Below are 12,123 nucleotides of genomic sequence, written 5' to 3' on the forward strand. Positions count from 1 at the left end.
CATGAAAAATGTGAGTCCTGGTTTCTTATTGTTCCCTAAATATTACATCCTCACAACCATCTCTTTTCCATTAGTCACGTTCTTACTCCTGTCTCACTGGTCTCTCCACCCTATCAAGCCAGTCCCTAGTCATTCCGCACTGTCAACTCACTTTCCAAAGTCTTCCCAGCATCACCTCAGCCTACCTGGCCCTTCTCTTTTACACTGAACTTAAAGTCTACACCAAAACTTTAGTTTGTAAAGTTAATGCATTGTTTTAATATTTCTCATACTCATTCCTTCAACTGACTCTACCTTAATCTACTTACAATAGGGCCAGCAAGTGGCATAGTGGTTAAGGTGCTGGACTCCCATTTGATCGACCATGGTTTGACTCCTGGACCTGGAGGCATGAAACTGATGCCAGGCACGTGTGTGTGCATGCCCCAAATCCTGAGAAGAAAATGGAAGAGAAGGGATTGCAGTGTAGCCATCCTCCCTGGGGGATGATTTCTTGCTTTCTCTCTGCCTCTCTTGTCCAGTGAGCGTATGCATCCCATAGCAAAAATCTTCTCAAAAAATCAAAACAAAACGAAACGAAAACCTACTTGGAGACAAAGATTATATATTTTTGTAAACATCAAAGCATAGGGAAGAAAGCAAAAAATGCTACAAAAGCTATAAATATTATGATTGAGAGCAATAAGCAGATGAAAAGCGTTTCTGAATCAGCAGCAGGAAGAAGTTTTCAATCCTTACCTGCTCATCCAAGCTGCAGAAAATATATCTAGAAAAGTGAACCTCCATGTGCAGTTTTCGGACTTTGGGCATCATGGTCATCTCTGGTGCAGCTTAAATGCCACCCATCAGACCCCTTCTTCGAGGACTCTGAGTGAGGCCTTAGCATCTACATTTTTACCAAAACAGGTAAGTCTGATTTTAAAAGCTGAAAGACCAATATTATGAGAAATACTGTGTTAGGGGTAAATAATGAAATTAAATGTCCTGAAACTTAAGAATGAGTAGGAAGAAGGGAAACACAGGCTACACTTATACCCTTAGATAATCTCCCACCCACTATAAATTATGGTCTGGAAATCTTGATTTTTAATTTCTTCAGCTTTTTAATTACAATGTCTCTAATTCCCCATTTGACAATCCTATCTTACATATTTTGCCTAGACTTCTACTTTTAAACAAACATTCATCAAATGTTTACCATGTTTTAGTGAGTGTTCTATACACATTCTAACTCTTTAAACCTAATAAAAAATTATGAGGTAGAGTACCTCTTTCGCTGGCTTGTATTACAGGTGAAGAAACCAAGACACAGAGCAATTAAGTACCTTGCCCAAGTTCATAGACAAAATAAGTATGTAGCAGAGCTGAGAATCAATCTTAGGCAATCTAGCTCCAGTCTGTACTCTAGAACATCACAAAAACACCACAATGTACCCCCGCATAAAGTCTGCATTTGGGTTTACTGCATGTTTTTCCCAGCTATGTCAATAAAATCAAAGAATACATATTCAATATTTGTTATCCATCAGATATTATAATATACAATAGAGATACAACTTAGAATGGGACTTCATCTGTGCCTTCAAGAAGCCTACATTATAATGGAGAATCCAGAATTAAACAAGCATATAACCAAACATGTTGCAAGGAGAGGGTATTATAGGAGTATATAGGAAAGAAAGCTTTCTCAATTTTGGAAGGAAAACATTTCTGAAAGGAAATACCATCTAAGCTGATGTTTGAAAGAACTTATACAAGGAAGTTAAGATGATGACCTCAGCACTGTAGATGTTTAGAGAAAGGTGGTCATGAGAGAATACGACAGTTAAAGGTAAAGCATGTGTCAAGAATATGAGACAAAAGAAAGTTTGGTATACTTCAGGAACTTTAAGTAGTGCACTGTCATTTTACCGAAGAGTAAAAGAAGGTCAAGGGGAACAGAAGGAAAGACAAAGTGTTTCACAGGATCCTTTCTTGATTTCTTTCTTTCATCTGCTGACCTTAAGGGATATACTCAGACTCTTAATTATTCAACATGCTCAACAGTTTAGTCTGAAATTTCCTCAACTTTGTAAAAATAAGAGCAATAAAAATTTAGTGGATCAGCAGAAATTACCTTAGACAGTTCCTCTGAAATTAATACATGCTGATTGAGTGATTAGTCTAAATGAATACCTTATATCTAAGTACCCCCAGGTATTTAACTGAACATAATCCTCTTTTAACAACAAAATATCAAAACCAATCAGAACTCTATGTGTAAACATATCCAATAAGTGAAAGCTTTGTCTAATAACCGAACTGAAAACTTTAATCTTTCTCGTCAGTTGTTTAAACACTTGTAATTTATAGTTAGAGACTTCATTTTCAATCTTCATTAACAAGCACAGGGCAATAAAGATGGATCACTATATTAATAAAATAAAATTATTATGTGTTATTTATACAGGACAGCAATAAAATGAGACCAAGAAGATTAAGCATTCTAGCATGCTGTAATTTATGTCAAAGTAATATCCTACTTTGAAATCAGATGCTGTCTTAAACAATGAAGTAGGAAAAATACATACAACAGCAAAGGAAATAGGAAAGTAAAAATCCAGCTTCCTGTAGAGTACTGAAAATCATTGGACCAATTTAAATGAATATGATCTAAGAGAAAAGGTTAATAATGGAGACCAGCAGTTGGCATAATGTTTATGTAGCTGGACTCCCATGTAGTTGACCATGGTTAAAGTACCAGACCCGGTGGCTTAAGCACACACCGGGCATGTGTGTGTGCATGCCCAAGATCCCAAGAGGAGAGCAGAGGAGAAGGGATTGTGGCGTGGCCATCCCTTCTGAAAGGTAATTTCTCACTTTCTGTTTCTCTGTCTCTCTCTGTCTTTCTGAAAGTTCATACACCCTATAGCAAAAACCCTCTTTATCAAAAAAAAAAAAAAGGTTAATAATGGCCATTCCCTCTTCTCTCCTTTCCATATTTAGTATGTATTTTTCTCTACTAAAACTATAGAGTATCTCTTTGAAATAAAATTTTCAGAATAAATGAAAATTATGTTTTCTTGTCATTTTTTAAGCCCTGAGTTTGAAAAAAAAAAAAAAAACATTAAGAAAAAAGCATTAAGACTGTAATTATTAACCTGAGGCCCCACCAAGAGATCTGAATCAATATATCAGGAGAAAAGGATAATCAAGGATATTATCTATTGTATCACCCTGGAGAATCATTTTCACCAAATAATCTTGGGGAGAAAAATTCTTTTTCTCTTTTTCTTTCTTTCTTTCTTTTTTTTTACTCTTAAGAGGTTTTTGTCACACCCACATATACCCCAAATTAGTTTTTGGGTGCAAGCCTAAAAGTAAAGCTTTTTATGGGCAGTAAGTGACTGTCAAATTTTGTACTTATGTGTTGTGAAGAGACCCATGTTATTAACACTGAAGTTGAATTAAAGGGAATGAGTCCTCAATGAAAAACCACATAGATCATGATATTTGCATAATCTTCAAGACTGGTGTTTTTTCTGGGGTGGAGTTTGCTTTGTGTTCTCCTTAGTATCTTTTTTTTTTACACATACACAATACAAATACACTCACAAATAAATCATTGGTTCACCAAAACTCTTTCGATCTCCTGTCACACACTTTTTTATATATTTTTTTTCTTTAATGTGTGACTTCCATTTATAGTGTAAAAGAACCAAAAATTCTGGAATTTGAGAATGTATGTGATTTTAGTGTTATATCAGTTCTGCATTAAAAAATTAATGATATTTCAAAATTATTTTTTAATAATGAATGTGGATTTAGATTAGAAAAGGGGGGGAGCAGGTGGTATGGAATTAGGCACTGGATCCCAGATGGCAGACTGTGATTTCAGGCTCAGACTCAGTGACTTGAAAATCATGGTGTTGCATGTGCTTGTGAACCCAAAATTTAGAGAGGAGAATGAATGAGAAGGATTGTGGATGGCTATCCCCCTACGGGGTGATTTTTCACTTTCTCTCTTTTTTCTCTCTCTAGCAAGCACACATACCCTATGGCAGAAATCTAAAAAATAAAAATAAAATAAATTCAGAAAAGAAATTTAAAGAAAATGTTGAACATCAAGTTTTCTCATCTGTACAATGTGAATAACTGATGCCATGTACTTTCACAAGGTGTAATATACATTCAGTACTTTTAAACCAGTAGAACACTATATAAATTTCAAGCATTCCTATTTTTATGATATAATCACATTCATTGACTCATTGAACTTTCCCCTAGATTCACAAAAATACAAAATAATGAAATAGTTGGTGAAAGTATAACGAATATTTGCTTAAAAAGTTACTAAAAAGAATACAGATTATTTGGCCATCATTAATAGTGACCAATGCAATGCAAAAAGTCATGTACAGCAGATATTCTAAAAGAAGGAAAACAGATTGAGTATCAGATCTCTTAGGCTTCAGTCAGGAGTTATAAACCATACCAAGTAGGTTAACAAGTTGTAGTGAAGAACTGGAAATGTAGAAAGCAAATGTTGGCATTCCAATCTACCATCTGCAATAGGACTGACACCAAGGTACAGATTTTCATAAAAACCCTTATAGGAAGACCATCACCCTCGAAGTTGAACTGTCGGATGAAATAGAAAGCGTAAAAGACAAAATCCAGAATTTTGGAAAAAAATTCCTCCTGATCAGCAAAGACTGATTTTTTTTCTGGCAAGCAGTTGAAAGATGGGTGTATGTAGTCTGACTACAACATCCAAAAGGAGTCCACGCTTCATCTCATGTTGAGACTTCATGGTGGTGATAAGAAAAGAAAGAAAGAAGTCTTATATTACTCCTAAGAATAAGCATAAGAAAAAGAAGGTTAAGCTGACTGTCCTGTAATCATTTTCTTTTTTTTTTAATTTTTTTTGAGAGGTTTTTGCTATAGGGCACGTGCACTCGCCAGACAGACAGAGAGAGACAGAGAGAGAGACAGAGAGACAGAAAGCGAGAAATCACCCCCCCCCAGAGGGGATGGCCACACCGCAGTCCCTTCTCCTCCATTCTCCTCTCGAGATCTTGGGCATGCATGCACACGTGCCTGGCGTGAGTTTAAGTCACCAGATCCAGGACGCGAACCGCGGTTTACTACATGGGAGTCCAGCGACATAGCCATTATTCTAACTGCTGGCCCCTGTAATCCTATAAAATGGATGAAAATGGCAAAATTAGTCATTTTTATGGGGAGTGCTCTTCAGATGAATTTGGTCCTGGAGTTTTTATGGCCAGCCATTTTGACAGACATTATCATGCCAAATGTTGTATGACTTAGTGCTTCAACAAACCAAAACACAAGCAATTGTTTACGAGTTAATAAAAGAAGTGAATTAACCAAAAGAAAGAAAGAAAGCATATGCTGAGGTGTCTTAGAGGGAAAGGTAAGGTGTCATTGCAAAGTAGCTATCATTCAAAAGGAATAGGTTGGAATTATTTAAATTTAGATGCTAGAGAAGAAGAACTTGCTAATGACTCTCAGACCTCTGAAGATGAGAAGCTACTGAGTTGATGCTAGTGTCTCCAAGCCTAAAGGAGGCAAAGGGGTACTCCGACCTCTGAGCTCTGACCTCTAAGCCAGCTTTTCAGTCTTCCTTTCACATCCCATATTGATAGCCTAACACTGACTCAGTTGGCTGGCAGAGAAGAAACATGCCCATGCAGTGTTGTAGGAGTATAAGAAGGCAGTGTGTAAAAGAGTGGATTTGGAGTTGACAAAATAGCTGTGTAACTGACTCAGGCGTACAGATAATAGACTGGATGAAAGAGTAAAGAAACAAATAGAAAAAAATAATGAAGAAATGAATCATTCGTTAGTCAGTAACTAACTGACAAAGATTCAAAGTTCTCTGCCTTCTAGGCTTTCTACAGTGCATTCAATGCCTATATAGCCAAAAACTAGATATAAGCTGAAATTTATGAATCATATCACATTTAAAAACATTAGGGAAGTGTACTATTCAGAGAAATTTTATGCCAAATTATTTTGCAAGACAAATAATCACTCACTAATATAACTTGTTTATAACTTAATTTTCATACATTTAGATTGCTTAAAGAAATTAGATCTAAGTGAAAAATATGAGGTTCATGAAATAATCATAATTATGAAACCTTTAAGACCTACTTGGATCTCAGAGGACTTCCTCCATGTATAATTGTCTGCCAGATTGAAGCAGTACAATTTTAGTTCCTTGGCAAGATGATGAACTAATACAAGCTCCTGTGTCTCCTCTCTCCTACCCTGGTCTCGCTTTGAAGATGTTACAGAAATAAATGGGTTATGAAACAGCATTTTAGTTATCTTATTTTGCTCACTGCCTACTATCCTAGATAGAGTCTTGCTTTTTCTCCCATTACTCTCATCACCAGTGGATGTCAAAAAATTATGATACCAACCAAATTCAACCATAGACATAGCACAGTAAGCACTGCTAGAAAGGAGAGACAATAATAACTAAGCAAGGCAAAATAGTCAGAGCCCAAGTATTCACTCTGTTATACTTCACTCCCTCCACAAATGAGGGACAAGTAATTATACTCTTAAGAGAAAATTGTTAAGAAAATGATTCCTGGGGCTAGAAGGCTAAAACATAAACTGATCAAGCAAGAATTCTCTTCCTTATAGTACCTCCCCCTGGGACACTCAACCTTGAAGTTTCCAAGAGGCATATTAATAAGGGTCTGAGTTGCAGCTTTTCAGTTTGATTACATATTACCAGCTATATTAGTCAGTTATTCTGTTGCTTATAGAAATGACTGAGACTCAGTAATTTATAAAGAAGAAGTTCATTCAGCTCATTATTTGGAGGTCCGAGATCCAGAGGCCAACTTCCTTTGAGGTTACCAATGTTATCCCAGGGTAAAATATTAAACAGAGAGGCTATTTTTAAGTTTCTACCTGCTCTAGTCTCCTTTGTCCTATTATACATGTAAAGTACTAGTAAAAGAAAAAATGAGTACTGAGATATAAGACTCACACATCCATACACACCTAACAACAGAGCTTCAAGTAAGGGAAACTGAGGAGGGCCTTTCACTGGACTTGGACTCAGCTCCAGTTCCAGCTCTAGCCCAGCTCTCCCAATTTCAGAGCCCCCCCTCTTCCTTGCCAGAAAGGACAGCCCCCACCTTTCTAGCAGAGCTCAGTCCCATCTGCAGCCCCCTGGCCAGTTAGGGAAACTGAGGCAGGGCCTTTCACTGGCTCCAGCCCCAGTTCTAGCTCCAGCCCCAGCTTTGCTCTCCCTACCTCAGAGTTTCCCTCCTACCTGCCATAAAAGGCAGCTCCCAGCTCTCCAGCAGAGCCCAGTTCCATCTGTAGCCTCCTGGCCAGTCCAGAAAACTGAGGCAGGACTTTTCATTGGTCCTGGCCTGAGCTCCATGTCTAGAACCAGCCCAGCTCTCCCAACCTCAGAGGCTCCCCCTCCCTGCCAGATAGGTAACCTGCTTTTTTTTTTTCTTCTTTTGCTGATTTCCTACTTCGCCTTACCTGTAGGGCAGCCCCCCAGATCTGCAGCCCCCTGGTGAAATAGCGTGACACACAACAAACCTTTTTTTTTTTCTTTCATACTTTTTTCTTCCCTCTTATATTGTCATCTTCTCCTCAACTTCCACCCACCCAGAGGGACTATACAGGTCTAGAATCATAGTTTTCAAATACGCTAGTATTGTGAGGCTCCCTGGGATCCTCCCTTTTCCTGAAATACCTGCAAAAAAGGAGAAACTGCTCTTAAGACACCTGAATATAAGACTCCTCCTGTGGGGACCACATTGCTAAACACAGCAGAAGAGAGACTTCAGTACACATTAATCCACAACAAAAAGAAAGCAAACTTGTTTCCAGTGGCAGAAACATTCTCCAAAAAGATATCCAAAAGTGAATACATCATTCAATGGCTAGAAATAGAAGAAGAGCAAAAAACAATGAAGACAATGGCTAACTTAAAAGTAGGGACAAGCCTGGAAATATCAATAATCATATTGACTGTTAATGGATTAAATTCTCCAGTAAAGTGACACAGACTGGTTGAATGGGCAAAAACACAGAAACCCTCTATCTGTTGCCTATGAGAAATGCATCTCATGGATAAAGACACACGTAGATTAAAAATAAAGGGCTGGAAAAAGGTATTCCATTCAAATGGGAACCAAAAAAGAGCTGGAGTCCTAATACTAATTTCTGACAAAAAAGGCTTGAAAGTAAAACCTGTTTGAAGAGACAAAGACACTATACAGTAGTAAAAGAGCTAATCCATAAAGAATATATAACAGTTACAAATATCTATGCACCTAACTCAGGAGCACCCAAATACATAAAGGAAAGACTATTATATCTAAAAGGAGAGATAGACTGCAACACAGTAATTGTTGGAGACCTCGACACCCCACTATCTCCTCTGGACAGATCATCTAGATAAAAAAATAAGTAAAGAGAAAAAGGATCTAAATTATATCGTAAATCAAATGGACTTAACAGACATCTATAGAACCTTCCACCAAAAAAAAAATCCCACAAAATACAGTTTTTTTCTCACCTCCACATGGAATCTTTTCAAAGACTGACCACATGATAGGGCATAAAGCAAGCCTTTACAGATTCAAAGGCATAGAAACTATATCCATCATCTTCTCCAAACATGATGAAATTAAACTTGATATTAATTTCAAGAAAAATCCTTGAAAATACATAAATACATGGAAACTAAATAACCTACTCCTGAATGACTTCACAACTACTGAAGAAATAAGGACTGAAATCAAAAGATTCATGGATGCCGATGACAATGAGTACGCACAAGTTTCCAAAATCTTTGGGACACTACAAAAACAGTCATAAGAGAGAAGTTCATAGCAACTAATGCACAGAAGAAGATGGAAAGAAGGAAAATAGACCACCTAACATCATGCCTCAGAAAATTGGAAAAACAACAGCAAAAATATCTAAAAAAAAACTCCAGGAGGAAAGAAATAATAAAGATCAGAGCAGAAAGAAATGAAATAGAAAATAAATGAACTATGTATAAAATAATGAAAGTAAAAACGGGTTCTTTGAAAAGATAAACAGCAAGACTAATTTAGAAGTGAGAAAGGAACCAGATAAATCGAATTTGCAATGGAGCAGGCAATATAACAACAGACATAATAGAAATACAAAACATCATTAGAGGATACCATGAAAAATTAAGTGAAAACAAACAAGAAAATTTGGATGAGATAGACAAATTCCTGGATACATATAATCTACCAAAATACAGTCAGAAGGATGTAGGAAGTCTGAATAGGCCATAATAAGCGATGAGAGTGAATCAGTAATTAAAAAAAACCTCCCGACAAAGAAAAACCCTAGTCCTGATGGTTTCACCTCTGAATTCTACAAAACTCTCAAAGAAGAGTTAACTCTAATTATAAAGTTATTTTTAAAGAGCCAAAAGGATGGAACTTTCCCAAATTCATTTTATGAAACCCCCATCACCCTTATCCTTAAAACAGAAAAGGACAGGAAAAGAAAGGAAAACTATAGACCAATATCTCTGATTAATATAGACGCAAAGATTCTCAACAAGATACTAGCAAATCATATCAAAATTGTATCCGACAACATATAAAAAAGAATATACATTAGGACCAAGTAGGCTTTATTCTATGAATGCGTGGTTGGTTCAACATACATAAAATGATAAATGTAATACACCATATTAACAGAAAGAAAGATAAAAATCATATGATCATATCAATTGATGCAGAAAAAGCATCCCTTCATGATCAAGACTCTCAGCAAAATCAGCATAGAAGGGTCATTTCTCAACACAATAAAAGATATCTATGAGAAACTCATAGCTAACATCATCCCGAATGGGGAAAAGCTTACGAAAAACTGTTACAAGACAAGGATGCCCACTTTCTCCACACCTTTTCAATATAGTACTGGAAATCTTCACCGATGCAATTAGAAAATAGAATAAAATAAAATGCATTCAAATAGGAAACAAAAAGGTGAAATTATCTCTATTTGCTGATGACATGATTGTATACATAGAAGATCCAATGGTATCCATGAAAAAATTCCTGGAAGTAATAAATGAATACAGTAAATTTTTAGGATGCAAAATCAACATACAGAAATCTATAGCAGTTCTATCTACAATCAGCAGGCAGACTGAGATAGAATTGAAAAAGTAATTCCATTTACCATAGCCACAAAAAGTATAAGATACCTAGGAATAAATCTAACCACAGAAGTTAAAGACCTCTACAAGAAAAACTATGAGAAGCTAAAAAAAAATAAAATAAAATATAAAAATTGAAAATGACACAAAAAAGTGGAAGGACATCCCCATGCTCTTAGATTGGAATAATTAAAATAATCAAAATTAATATAATCTGAATAAACATAATCAAAATTCTACCCAAATTAATCAACATATTTAACACAGTCCCAATCAAAGTGCCAGGGACAATCTCCACAGATTTAGAAAAGACAATATAATTTGTCTGCAATCATAGAAGACCTTGTTTTGTCAAAGCAATCCTGCACAAGAAGAGTGAAGTGGGCGGCATCTCACTCCCTGATCCAAAAATATACTACAAAGTTCTTACAATCAAAACAGCATGGTATAGGCACAGAAACAGACAAGTGGACCAATGGAACTGAATAGAGACCCCAGAAATAAATTCTCAAACATAGAGCCAACTGATTTTTGACAAAGAGTACCAGACAATCCAGTGGGAAAAGGAAAACATCTTTAGCAAATGGTGCTAGAAAAACTGGATATCCACCTGCAGAAAGGAATCTGAACCCCTACTTCTCACCACTGACAAAAGTCAACGTCAACTCAGAATGGATCAGGATCTAATCCTAAGACCTCAAACTATAAAACTACTGCTGGAAAACACTGGGGAAACTCTGGGACACATTGGGGTAGGTAAAGACTTCTTAAATAAGACCCCCAAAGCACAGTCAATAATCCCAATATTAGACAAGTGGGACCACAACAGATTAAGAAGTTTCTGCATGGCAAAAGACACAGTAATTAGTGTGAATAGACAGCTCCCAGAATGGGAAAATATTTTTGTAAACTATGCATCAGACAAGGGACCAATAACCAGAATACACAGGGAACTCAAGCACCTTTCCTGAAAAAAAAGATGGTCAATCTAATTAAAAGATGACAGAATGAGTTGAAAAAACCACTCTCTAAGGAAGACACACAAATAGCCAAAAGGCATATGAAAAGATCCACATCCTTCATCATGAGAGCTGCAGATCAAAACCACAATGAGATACCACCTAAACCCAGTCAGAATGACTAAGATTAAAGATACAAAAAATGATAAATGCTGTCAAGGGTGTGGTGAAAGGGGAACTCTCCTACACTACTGGTGGGAATGTAAATTGGTCCAGCCACTGTGGAGAACAATATGGAGATTTCTCAAAAATCTACAAATATGATCCAGCAATCCCACTACTTGGTATCTACCCAAAGGACAGAAGAATCCTTAGTTGGAAAAATGCTTGCACATCTATGTTTATTGCAGCATTATTCACAATGGCTAAGACATGGAACTAATCCAAATGCCCACGAACAGAGGACTGGATTGAGAAAGTTTGACGCATGTACTCTATGGAATACTACTCAGTCTTAAAAACAATTAGACCCTGGATTTTTGACAGAAAGTAGATGAATATGGAACATTTACTGCTGAGCAAAGCAAGCCAGGCTATTGAGGAGAGACAATGTATGTCTCTGCTTAATATACACTGAGTGTCCACATTTTATGCCAAAACTCAATGACTAAAGGATATACAAACATAGAAAATGGTTATAAATATCAGATACAGTGTGGGAAGAAGGTAGGTGAAGGAGGAGAGTCTGAGGAAGGACATTAAGGAGAAAAATAAGCAAAGCATTTATGGGACAAAGAAATGGATTATTATCTGTTGAAGAAAACATGTATAGTATTCTCAACTGGACTGGTGAGAAATGTATACATGTTGGAATATTCACTTTGTGAGCTAAGTGACATATGTGATTGAATGTATAAAAAAATTGAAATAAAAAATATTTTTAAAAAACTTAAAAAAATAGAGCCT

The sequence above is a fragment of the Tupaia chinensis genome, unplaced genomic scaffold (assembly GCF_000334495.1).
Source record: "Tupaia chinensis unplaced genomic scaffold, TupChi_1.0 Scaffold000270_1, whole genome shotgun sequence".
Classification (NCBI taxonomy): Eukaryota; Metazoa; Chordata; class Mammalia; order Scandentia; family Tupaiidae; genus Tupaia; species Tupaia belangeri.